Source organism: Hibiscus syriacus, unplaced genomic scaffold (genome assembly GCF_006381635.1).
Source record: "Hibiscus syriacus cultivar Baekdansim isolate YM2019G1 unplaced genomic scaffold, ASM638163v2 tig00002193_pilon, whole genome shotgun sequence".
In the NCBI taxonomy this organism is placed as follows: Eukaryota; Viridiplantae; Streptophyta; class Magnoliopsida; order Malvales; family Malvaceae; genus Hibiscus; species Hibiscus syriacus.
Window position 1 is genome coordinate 1,274,846 of NW_024061914.1, and position 13,488 is coordinate 1,288,333.

Below are 13,488 nucleotides of genomic sequence, written 5' to 3' on the forward strand. Positions count from 1 at the left end.
GATTTACAATATTTTGACTCCTCCAAGACATATTGGGATGGTTTAAAAAAATTAGCATTGTAAGTGTTCCCATAAACATTGGCATGGTTATTCCTGTTGTAATTTATCACAAAGTAGATGGATTCGGGATTTTTTGGGTCATTTTTCAAAGTAATGGGTATCACCAAAATAAACACAAGAAAGAAAAGATTCAGCCTTTTCCTCATTCATGCCTCTCGGTTTTTGCAACTTCTTTACCATGTCTTTTAACTCGATTATATCAAAAACCATTGAATTGAAAGCTTTATGATCCACTGATGTTGCAACATTTTGTTTTCCAAAAATGTTTCTCGTGTTGGGATATTGATAATCGTTGTTGGATATTCTCTCTAAAATGTTATAACTTCATTGTAAGTTTTATCCAACAATGTTCCATTGGCATAAGCATCAATAACCACATGGGTTTGCATATTCATTCCAATATAGAACATCTTCATTTGTGTCTGATAAGGAAACCTATGCATCAGACACTTATACAACAATTCTTTGAAACTTTCTCAAGCTTCATAAAGATTTTCACCCTTCAATTGCTTAAATGATGTGAGACCATTCCTTAGCTTAGCATTAATGTTGGGAGGGTTGAAAAGCAACAAAATGTTTTGCACCATTTCATTCCATGAGGTTATAGCACCAGGAGGAAACAAGTTAAGCCGTGCTTTAGCTTTGTCACAGAGAGTATAAGGAAATAGCTTCAGCTTCAAGGCTTCTTCATGTACTCCTTGCTGTACAAAAGAGTCACCCACCTCCATAAATGCTCCAAGGTGTGCTATAAGATCTTCAGTAAATGAACTGTTATATTTTCCCATTGATTCTAGCATTTAAAACATCACTAAATCACGAATAGGGGAAAGTATGGGAGTAAATGGAAATTATGCAAGTTTTGAAGTACTAATTTAAATATAATGTTAGAATGCTAGAAATTTGGTGTTTGGAAATAAATTAAAGTGAAATGGAAAAGGACCATTTTGAATAAATTGGAAAAGTTAGAATAAATTATAAAATAATTCATAAATTTTAGTTGAATTGTAAAAGTCTGAAAGTTATGTGGATTAGTGATGAATATGAATAGTAAAAGAACTAAATTTCATTTTGGAATGTTGATATTGATATTGAGTTGTGAAATGATAATTATATCATACAAGTATCGAATAATTTTTTTATAGATTTTATTATTATATTTCACTTATGTTAGTACGATACTAACATATGCTTTGAATATATGTATTGTATATATGATGTTGTATAGATCACGATAAAATTCCATGATCAAAGTGAACCTAAAGCGAATGATCAAGTACGAGAGTAAAGAACATTGATATTAAAGGTTTGATAATGAGGCATAACAATGGATTTCATTCTTACCTATTTTAAGTATATATACGATCGATGAAGACTTGAGATGAGTTAACCTCTAATAAATTTGAAAAGAAAAAGTTTGAATTATGTTATGATATATTTCCATAATATTTTTTGAAAATGATTTTAGGGTATGTAATACCCCAAGTATTTTATATGAAATTTTTAATAAATAGTTATGGATGGTTTTGGGTATGAACTACCCAATGCATTGATTTATGTTGATGAGATTTGAACTGATTGATATTAGTTGTATGGATATATTGGATTTGTAAATGAAATATGACTTCACTATAAAGCCCATTATATTTTGCATTAAGAGTTTAGGTATAGTTGACATACCATGAGGTGGAGTGATTACATGATGTGATATGGTATCCGTTATACACATATTACAAGGTACACTCATGTACATTACATGTGGCACCATTGGTGCAAGTTATATGAGGCACTTTTGAGTGCATATTACTGATGGGGCAGTGTTACTGCATCTTTGCACACACGTAACTGACTCACATTCCTTGCATTCTCTTTAGATGTACATTGGGCAATGAAATTGAAAATGGGAAAGCACAAGTTATAAGAATTGGATATTAATTGAATGATAGAAAATATATTACCAATGACTTTGGTATGGCATTGGTTTCCATGATTATTTATTATATATGATACATTGATTTTACAGGCTATGTGTTCAGGAAATGATTTTATTAAGTTGATTTTATGAGCTTAAACCTTTATACGATAAATTATATTATAGTGATTATTTATATTGATTTCATATTTTAAATTATTTTACTTGAATTTTAATGCCTCACTAAGTATTACTTAGCGTGTGACTATTTCAAACGTAGGTAAAAGAAAGGAAAAAACTTCATAGTGATGAGCCTTGCGAGCATCACTTTTTGGGAAAATCATACCGACATACAATATCAGTACGACATATTTGATGTTATTTTGACTAGTTTAGTGGCATGTATATTATAAATGTATTAGTTGTTCTCATAGATTAGTTATAAGATGGTTTGTAATATTAAATTAATATTGATTTAATATGGTTAATATTAGATATAATTAATAGTATTTTATTAAATTATGTTTGAAAAATTAATTAGTTGATTTTTAAATTAGGTAGTTTTCAGAAAATTTTATTTATGATATGAAACATTATTGAATTGCCTAGTTGTTGCACGAAATTGGTTTTAAATTGAAAGTCATATCTTACTTTATGATTTTATGTGATTAAATGGTTTTGTGATGAATGTTAAATTTAGAAATTTTAATGAAACAAATATTTTACCGATTTTTGGATAGAAAATGTTGTAAATTGTTAATGTGACATTTTTTAACTCATAATTAAGTGCTTATACGAGTTAAAGGTGTTATAGTTATTGGTATCAAAGTTGTAGGTTTAGCCAATTGCAAGCTTAAACTGAGTTTATTTTATGTTGAAAAATGTGTACATACCACTAGAATGTCAATATTATTGATCTGGAATGGTTATATGATTTGATTATTGTTGTTTTTCCTTACTAACATAAATTTGAAAAATGGTTGTTTTAGATGTCTAGTTCAGAGGGCTCGCGTAGAGCTACTGAGCAAGAGGTTCTGAAAGGAACTGCTAGTGGTAGTGATGAAGTAAATCACGAACCTTTTGCTTAGTCGGCACAAAAATGAATGTCAGCTCCAAATCAGGGGACTTTTCTTCAAGCATTAGAGGTTGTCTTAGCATGTTACCAACCATCACCTCCACATCTACCACCTCTACCTCCCCCTACTCCTCTGGCTCTCAGAGTGTTGAATTCTAAGGAGTTAAAGAGTTTAGAAGCCCCTGAATTTAAAAGGAATGGTAAATGAAGTCCTGATAGTAGAAAATATGTAGTAAAATGATGTGAAGATTATGCTGGATATTCTCCATTGCACTCTTGAAGAAAATTTGGATGGTGTAGTGTCTTTGCTTCGAGGGTAGGCTTGTATTTGGTGGAATAATATGATAATGTGTGCCTATCCAGAACAAGTCACTTGACAGTTTTTGCGGGAAGAATTTAAGAGGAAGTATATTGGGGACTAGTTCGTCATGCAAATCAAACAAGAATTTTTCAATCTAATACAAGGCAACAAAACAGTATACTAGTACTGTAGACTCTCGTTTTTGTCCGGGATATAAATATTATATTATTATTATTATTATTATTATTATTATATGATTATTATTATTATTATTATTATTATTATTATTATTATTATTATTATTATTAATATGTATTACAACTATTTGCAGGCCCAATTAAAAAGCCCCAACAGAAGCCTAAATCCCAGATGTAATCCCTTGTTACACGCCACCTCATGCAACAGATGGTCCAAGGTCACCACGGATACAACAATAAAGCACACCATGGTCTCCCTTTTTAATCAGCTGCTACGCGAGGTGGAACCTCGGATTGAGTCACCCCCAAGTCAGCTACAAGACAAAAAACAAAACAAATCAGTCACCGAAAATCCCACACAACAAAGTCAAAAAACAAATCCCACCAATTGCTTACCTAAACCTTGAAAAATTTGGGGTTTCTACTTACCGCATCAATCATTCATCATCCAACAATCATGGATGCAAAGACAAAACGGAGACAGATTAAAGGAAGCATTGGAAGAAAAATATGAAAAATGGGACTCTCGGTTGTGGATAGAGACCATTAGCAAGCAGTAAGCAATATCATCGAAACAAACAGGAGGAGGAGCAGATAAAAAAACAACAACAACAGGGGGAATTTCATCAACACAGAGAAAGAAAAACATTGTAACAAGGGTATTCACTATCTTTTTCGAAAGTAATAAAATTAGTTTTGAGGTATTCCTCATATTTTGTTTTTCGATTTACAGCATTTGTTGAGTGTGTGTATGGGATTCATTTCAAAACAAACGAAAAGGATAAACTAAGAATCAATGAAATCAATCGAAAATGCTCACCTCTTCTCATAGGATAAGTGTTACCATTATTCGGCGAAACTATCACCTTCTCGTATCATCGAAGGTAACCCCATAATCTTATCTCAAGTCTCATTTTGAGGAAGGGACTCTCCATACAAGTAGCATTACAAACACAGTAAGAATAACATTAGAAAGGAAGTTTTTTTCTTCATAATAAAATTTTCTCTTGGTATAAAAAGGGGTTATCGAATTAAAACAGAAAAATAATAAATTGAAACGAGGTAGTAGTGAGTACTTGTTGTCGGAGTCTTCGTCAGAGAGGACACTTGGTAGCGTTGGTTGTGGAAGAAAAGGGTCGAAGCTCTAAACCATCTAAGGTTTCGTGTAGTGGGTTTTAAAGAAGAAGGTTGAGGTTTGGGAAAGCTTAGATTCGGTTTTGAGCATCGTGAGAGGTGCCTCGAAGGTCTTGGTTTGAAGATATCAGGGGTAGACGTGGTTGTGAGTGAAGAAAAAGTGAGCATTGACCGTGAGAGGGAGAGATGGGATTGAGAGAGCGATTGAGAGAGGCTGTTGGAGGAGAAGGGGGATGTGCGGCTGTTTTGTGTTTTGTGTGCATGAGTTTAGTTTAGGTTTAGACAAATGTAGGTTTCATATTATATTTTTAGGGTAAATTAGGTTCTAGTCTCATTAAGTTTAGCATATTTTATAAAATAATCACTTGTAGGATCATTTAGATTTTTGTCTTGATATTGTAATTTTACATATTTAATTTCTTGCTTTATTTTGTATGGATTAATGCTTATTATACCTCTATTATTTTAGCGCATAGTTTTATTTTAGTCCATAATCGAATGTTTTCATGAATTTAATTTTATCCCTTTATTTTACATGCATTTAATTTCAGTCATGTGGTAATGTATTTAATTTATTTTTGTTAGACATTTCACTGTTAATTTTTGCATGTTATTTTTTTAGTCCCATGTGTGTTTGAGATTTATTTTAATTTAGTCCTTTATAATAGTGTTTTGTTTTAATTCAGGTTCATTATTTATTATGGTATGGTATTTGTATTTCCACTCCAATTATTATTTTGGTTGTATTTAAGATAGTAAAGTTGCATTTAATATGATTCACTCATTATTTCATGAATAGCTATTTTTAATAAATTTATAGTTTGGGTATGTTATATTTCACTTTTGGCATTTCAATCACATTTGTGCATCACATGTTAGTATTTATATATAATTTGTAATTAAAATATATGTAATTTTTTAAATGTAGCATTGCCTGATATTTTATATATTATTTAGTAATTAGATAATCATTGTATTTTGTGTAATTAATTTTTGCATGATAGCCCCATGAGCATAACTTGAAATTATTACATAATTTGATTAAGGGTAATATCCTTTTAATTTAAAATTATTTTAAGTGGGTTGTCTTAACTGATTAGATATACGATTTTAACGATTTTAAATTAGAAGTGTATCCCATTAGCGACATCTAAAAATTTATTCTTTACTTTAAAATTTGGGAACAGAAGAAAAAGAAATATTCGGCTATTTAAATTTATCGAGAAAAGATAGTTAGAACTTATCTAAGATCTGGTCTCGATATTTGTAAATAATCGAATATTCTTTATCTTTCTAAAGGCCTGGTAATTTTAATTTAATCTATTTTGGTACTTTTGAATGTTGTAAAATTCATGTGTTGTTTTGTCGGGGATTATAAACCAAATTAAAATCGAATTTGTAAATTTCATTGCAAAGATATTAATTAATCAACGAGGTACCGATTTAAGGTGTTGTGGGGGTGCTACTCCTTCCCCACGCGTAACCGACTCTCGAACTCATTTTCTGGTAACGTAAACCTAAATTCGTTATTTTAATTTAAATTAATTTTTATTTAAAATGACAAAACATTTTTGTGTGCCCAATCACACCCTAATCAAATATTAGTGGTGACTCTTCGAACTGTATTTAATTAAGAAATACCAAAATTTTCAAAACAAGAGGTTTTTAAAATCGCATTGTTTTTTAATTAAAAAATCGCAAAGAGAAATTAAAAATGACGTGGTTTTCAAAATCTCGCTCTGAAAAAAAAATCGTTTCGACAGCTTGGCGACTCCATTGGGATTTTTTTTAGAGAGTCAGGCCTATAGTTGTTTAATTAATTGTCTTTGCAATTGACAGTTATAAATTCATTTTAATTTGGTTTTTGATCCCATATTTGGTTTTAATGTTGTTTGTTCAGAATTTGATTAACCAATAAATAGTTGTACTACTATATTTGCTAACAGTTTCAGATTAATCATTGTGTTGAAAGAGGATTGATTTTTTTAAGTATTTTGTGATTGTATCGTTTTATTTTCGCTTTTCCTCACACACTGCACAGTTGCATTTGCATAACATCAGATAAAACCCCACTCTGTCCTATTTAAGTAGGAGTGAGAGACTACTCCCTCGTGCGGTTTTCACCTCCGCATGGGATAGTGAATCGCTCCTGGAGCTCACGCCTTATGGTCCTCGTGATGTTAATCACCTCCGCATGGATATAAGGAAGTGTGTTCCCTCGAAATTAAACTCGATCCCTAATGATAGGCCAGGATTGAGGGTTCTACAGCCCAAGGGGGTACCGACAAGGACAATTTGAGAACCTATTACTTTAGAACCAAACCCAACATATAGTGAACATAGCGCCTGAATATAGGTCGAGCTTAACCCAAACCTTAAGAGTCCCGTGAGGAGAGTACACAAGGAAAAGCTTTTTTGAGTCATTTAATTTCATTTTCTGAATAAACGCATGCAAACTAGAAATCATGCGGTTAGGTTTATTTTCTCGAACAAGCATGCGAATTAGATATCATGCGGTTAGGATTTTTTGTGAATAACAAAGCATGGTGGTAGATATCATGTTGGGTAGGATCTACTAAGCATGATTGGGTAGTCAGCATGTGAGGGTAGGTTTTATTTGTTACGATACTCATCATTTTGTTGTTTATACTATGTGCACTAACCCATTTTGGTTTTATGTCCATTTTTATTTTGGATTTATTGCATTTGCATCTTCATATCATTCAAAGGTGTTAATTCGCAAGTGATTGACTAATAAGAAGGCTGGTCATAATGAGGCAAGAAATTCTTAACCATGTAGTCAAAAATCGGGAGATCCAAAGACATTCAAGTGATTCATGAAGAATGACGTCCGATGAATGAAGAAATTTGAACCTAATTGAAGAACGATTCATGAAGATGGACATCCGATGAATGAAGAAACCTGAAACTGATTGAAGATCGATCCATGAAGAAAGACATCCGATGAATGAAGTCCGATCCATTGATCCATTAATCCGATCCGAAAATCCATATATCCGATCTATTTTTAATTTTCAGATAATTCAGATTAGATATATGAGAAAACATTGGATAATCGGATTAGATACGGATAGATGAAATTCCAGTTTCAGATTATCTAAAAATCCAAAAAAATGGGTCTTTTATATGATTTTATGCAAGCCCAATAATTTCAGCCCCAGCTCAGCATCCTAGCACCCCTTAGTCCCAGCAGACCAACACCCCCCAACGCCTCCACAGTCTACTCCAACCAATCTATTTCTTTATTATATTTTTCAACTTTTAAATTATTTAAACTTTAATGTATTTATTTTTAATCCTATAAAATAAATATTAAGTATTTAGTTTAAAATTATTCAAATAAATTTTGATAAATATATAGAGGTATAAAATATATTGTATAAAGTTATAAAATATTAGACTTAAATTTAATTTTTATCAAATTAAAGTTTATATTCTGATCGGATATCCGGTTATCCGATCCGAAATTGTGGATATTGAGTTTTTCGGATCAAATATGAATCATAATTTTAGTTATCTGAAATTTTTAGATATACAAAATTTCAGATTGGATAATATTTGTATCCGAAAATGCACACCCCTACTATGCATTAATCTAGAAGGGTTTTGTGGGTTATTTTAAGTTCACGATAAGGTATTTACAATTTTTCCTATTTATGCATTATCATGCAACTGCGTACCCATGGTATCAATCATCACCAATCATTAAGTTATTTACAAAAAATCACAAGGAAAACTAACTTCTACCAATCATCCACATTATTGTAGTCATTTAAGCGATCTTAGTTTTAAAAGGCGCAAGGCGTATCGAGGTGTAAAGGATCATTGTAGCCTAGGCATAGGACGAAGGCGTGCGCCTTTCATATGCGAGGCGCACTCTTGTACTAAAAAACCTATAAATCAATTAAAGATAAATATTAGGATTTGAACCTTTTTATTAAAAATCTAGAAATGAATATCAGTTTGGGCTACTTTTGTAAAAAAAAACTTGTAAATGCTAGAATACCTTTTTATAAATGAACTTTAGGATTAGAAAACATGTAAATTCTAGAAGGGACCTTTTTATAAATCAACTTTAGGGTTTAAATCAATTATAAATAAGTATTAGAATATGCATTTTTATAAATAAATAAATAAATAAGTATTGTAGTTGGGTCATAGGTATAGGCTACTATTTATAATAGGTTGTCAAACCTAATATTAGGATTAAAAGATATAATTCCTCTATGCCTTTTTCAATGGCGTTTTTCCCGATATATCACCTATACCCTATATATTTCCCTTTCAGGCACCATTCACACTATTTTTTCAGATCTAACACCATTTGTAGTAAGGCCCCCCCTACATCACGCTTTACGGTGATTTGGCGTCACGTGGGGTAAGGCGCGCTCCCTGCAGCGCGTCTTATGTTGACATGGAAACACGTGTCTAAAGCGCAACCCTTGGGACACTCCTTACGCCACGTGGGACCATAGCACGGGGCAGGGGTCGCGCTTTTCAATTATCACATACTCAATTATCAAACATGTATAATGCAAGGCGCGATGCAGGGACCGCACCTTGCATAATTTACCCGAACTTCCCAGCTTTAAAGCATTCTCTCTCGGCTATAAATAGCCCTCTCCCTGTAAACTCTCTCACAATTCCCTCTCAATCGAGAAATTAATACAACAATCCTTTCAACCAGTAAATAACACCGGACAATCCTTTTATATTTGATTCAAAAGTTCGTTCGATCTTTCGTTATAAGGTAATTTTCTTATAATATTTTTTATTATACTTATTGTTTATTATGATTATTTGAAAAAATATTATACTAATTGTTTTCAATTAATTTCTCTGTCAGCTCAAGGGGAAAGCATGAGCATACGTCGAAATATTTTGTAGTACTTGTAATATATAAATTATATTATTTAAATTATTTATGTTTTTGTAAAATTTTATTGTGTTATATTTTCGTTCATATATTATTTATTTAAGCATGTTTGTTTCAGTTGTTTTTTTACAGATATAATATTGTCGCACTTTTAAACTCTAAGAATGGCGCGACTTTCGGCTATTATTTATTATGATGGAGCAATTCGAGAAGATGAAAGTAGCGTTGTTTTCGTATCAAATGAGCGTGTTAAAATATCATTCAAGAGAAACATAACTCTTGAGGAGCTGATAACGAAGATTTCGAGGAAGGTTCATGTTGGAAGTAGTAGAAGAATGCTGTCGTTACAGTACAGATTTCCAACATCATTGTTGCCATTAACTTATACAGCGTTCAAAACTATCGAACAATGATGATGTTGAAATGATGGCTGATTCTCAAAGTAATTATTTAGACGCCGATATTGAGATGTATGCAAAGTTTGTTCAAGTGCATGCTGTTTAGGGTCAGTCATTAAGCTCCCACTATGGGCTGGCTGAACAAGTTGACAGCCCGACTACATTAATGTGTAATGATTTTAATGCCATAATGGGAAATTCGCATCATGGTGCCGTCACATCAACTTCAATGAGAGACATTCATCCGCAACTCCTTACGATATGTATTAAAATGGGTCCACGAACAATTCGTATGTCAACATCGCATCCAGTTCAAGGGGAAGGCATTCATCTGCAAATTTCTTTGACCTTAATATGGAGATGCCATCGACGCAACAATCTGTGCAGTTTTCATTTGACACGATGACTTCAAGATCTAGGGGGAGGCATTCAACTACGAGATTTTTCGATCTCAATGTCGATATGCCTTATAGTTCAAGGGGAAGACATGCAAGTAGTAGTAGGTTCTTCGATCTAAATGTGGAGAGCATGGACGAACCAACATCCCCACCAGAAGAACCACTTCGTGAGCCTGGTGCGGATGGTGTTGAGACTGGACTATTCATTCACCCAGAATCACCGTAATTTAACTCCGACGATGATGTATATGAAGTTCCCTCAAATGTGGCACAAGATGAACCTCCAGCACACATGTATGAAGCTGATTATGGTGCAATATACGGGCCATAATTTACGGATATGCCTTATCTCGGTAACTATGGATATTACTCATCAATAAATAATGGTGAGTTATCTTTAAGCATTGAGTTTTCAAGCTAAGAAGAAGCAATGATGGCTATAAAAAATTACAATATCCATAATTCTATTCAATCGAGAGTTGACCGGTCCACAATAGAAAAATATGTATGCTACTGTACCCGACGCGAAAACGGATGCAATTGGATGGTTCGAGTATCGAAGATGAAGAGAAAAAACAACAGATGAGAACTAACAGTATACAACAGTCCTCACACATGTTGTGCTGGAGGGGTCAACCAAGATCATCACAACTTGGACTCTGAAGTGATATGTCAATCCATCATGCCCATGGTAAAGCATGCTCTCATATAGCTCTTGTTGTGTTGATTTCAGCTATACAATCACAGTATGAGTACACTATCTCCTATAAAAAAAAGCTTGGTTGGAAAACAAAATGACATTATCAAACTTCATGGCGAATGTGATGCATCTTACAACGAACTTCCAGGCTGGTTTAGGCTGGTGCGGAGGTTGAATCCTGGGACAATTGTGGACTTTGAAACCTCTTATGCATACCATAATGATCGAGTTCTTCGCGTTCGATGTCAATTCTACCGGTTTTTTTGGACTTACTCACAGTACATTATGTTGTCAATATTGCAAGCCTGTGGTCCAGAACGACGTGACTTTCTTTTATGGAAAATACAAGCAAGTTTTATTATTAGCAGTTATCCAAGATGACAATCGCAACATTCTTCCAATTGCTTTTGCTATTGTTGAAGGAGAATATACAAATTCTTGGGTTTTTTTCCTCCGAAACTTACGTGCACATGTTATCACGAGGGAACAAATCTGTGTCATTTTAGATCGCGGAGCTGAGATCAAAGCAGCAATGGAGTCTTTGGGTCTAATGTGGCAACCACCCTTTGTCCAACATAGGTATTGTCTCCGACACATTACTGCGAACTACCATGGAAGGTATAAGAAATGATAAGCGTAAATTAATTGTGCGCATGGGTAAGTGAAACTGATATAGTTGTTTTCTTTCGATCATTTTAATTTTGAAAAGAAGCAAGTTAGTAAGTTATACATTTTTTCATCAGGTTATGAACTACTTCCTCAACATTTGATTAAATGTTTCAAGATTTGCGGGTGAAAAACGAGGAAGGATACGATTACATCACTTCATCGATAAAGAAATGTGGACAAATGCATAGATGGTAGATCGATATGGATACGACTCAACTTGGCTGAGGTAATCATTCAACCTTAAAGGGTGCACGTCACTTACTTGTAGCGGCTTTGGTAAAAACTACATATTTTCGTTTAAGGGCGCTTTTTGCGAAGCTCAGGGGACAAGCTAAAACATGGATACAAGGCGGTCATGTCTCACCCTAGATTAGTTGCAGATCTACAAAAAAATTGATGCATCAAATGGAATGTCTGTAATAAGCTTATCTAAAATACATGAAATGCTTCGTGCACAGAGTTACCACGACCTCTTCAAGGGATTGAAGCTGTGTCGTTAAGAGTAAATCACGGGACAGAACATGCGACTGCGGGTTTTTCTCTGGAGTATACATGCTCTCATGTGATAGCATATTGCTCGCATACACGTCAAGACTATAATTTTTTTGTGGATCTCGTATACCTACTATCTGAAGTTTTTAAGGTATACGAATTTGAGTTCCCCCCATAGGTAATGACAACGACCCTGGTGAAATTCAGGATTGGTTTCCGATTGTACCAAATCTAACTTTATTGAGGGAGCGTGGTCATCCAAAATCCAATCGAATTCATTGTGATATTGATATTCGAGAAAGATCTAGACAAGACAGAAGTTGTGGACATTGTAGAAACCCATGATACACTAGAAAAACATGTTCACTTCTGCTGTCATCAAGTAACAATTGATAAGGAACTGATGTAATTGTTTATCAAATAAGAATTCTTGTACTTTAATTTGCATTTACTTCAAGTTAATGTCATTCGATAACTGCTGATGAAGATTAAAAAACGATACAAGAATATGAGATGGACGTTAGCATTATTGATTATAATAAAAGAGATAATAAGTGACAAACTGAAGAAAGTTATCGAACAATTATTAAATTTCATCAAACTAATAACAATTTGGTATTTGAATATAATTTTAAATACAACAAACTTACAATAAGTATTAAATGATAAATGATAAACAAATTACAATAACTGATATTAAATGGTAATAAACAAAATTAACCAAAATACATTAACAAAAAGTCCAACAAATTTAACAAAATAAATTAAAATAAATCCAACCAAATTAATGAAATAAAGTATTAAATGATAAATAAAAAAAATTACAATAAAAAATTACAATAAAATCTAATAAACAACTAAATACAAATATAATAAAAAACAAAATCTATCGATGCTGCGACGCGAATATGTTTCCACATGGCAGTCGGTCTCGAGGAGATTTCTTCATATCATTGTTGTGACTCCTTACTGTCATTATCATCACCATCGTCGTCGTCGTCGTCGTGAACATCTACATTAGTTTGACGAGGAGCTGATGACGATGAAACACCTCCATAGAATAAGGACCCTAGAGGTGTATGACTGACTATCCCACCGGACTGCGAAAACTAGGAAAACTTATAAAACCCAAACATCGCTCAGTTTGAAAACTGTACAGGAAGTGTCTGTGCTGCGACCATGGGTGATTAGGATGAACCCGCCAAAATGTGGGCATATAACCATACATCGGATCTACAAACATAGACCCATAATATCC

General features: G+C 33.2%; 1 non-coding gene across 1 annotated transcript; it reads left to right on the forward strand.

The window, feature by feature from the left end:
* The first annotated feature begins 492 nt into the window (after nucleotides 1-492).
* Nucleotides 493-599, forward strand: LOC120138276. Its single transcript, XR_005517513.1, has one exon. It is a non-coding gene; the product is annotated as a small nucleolar RNA R71 (small nucleolar RNA).
* Nucleotides 600-13,488: the final 12,889 nt, after the last annotated feature.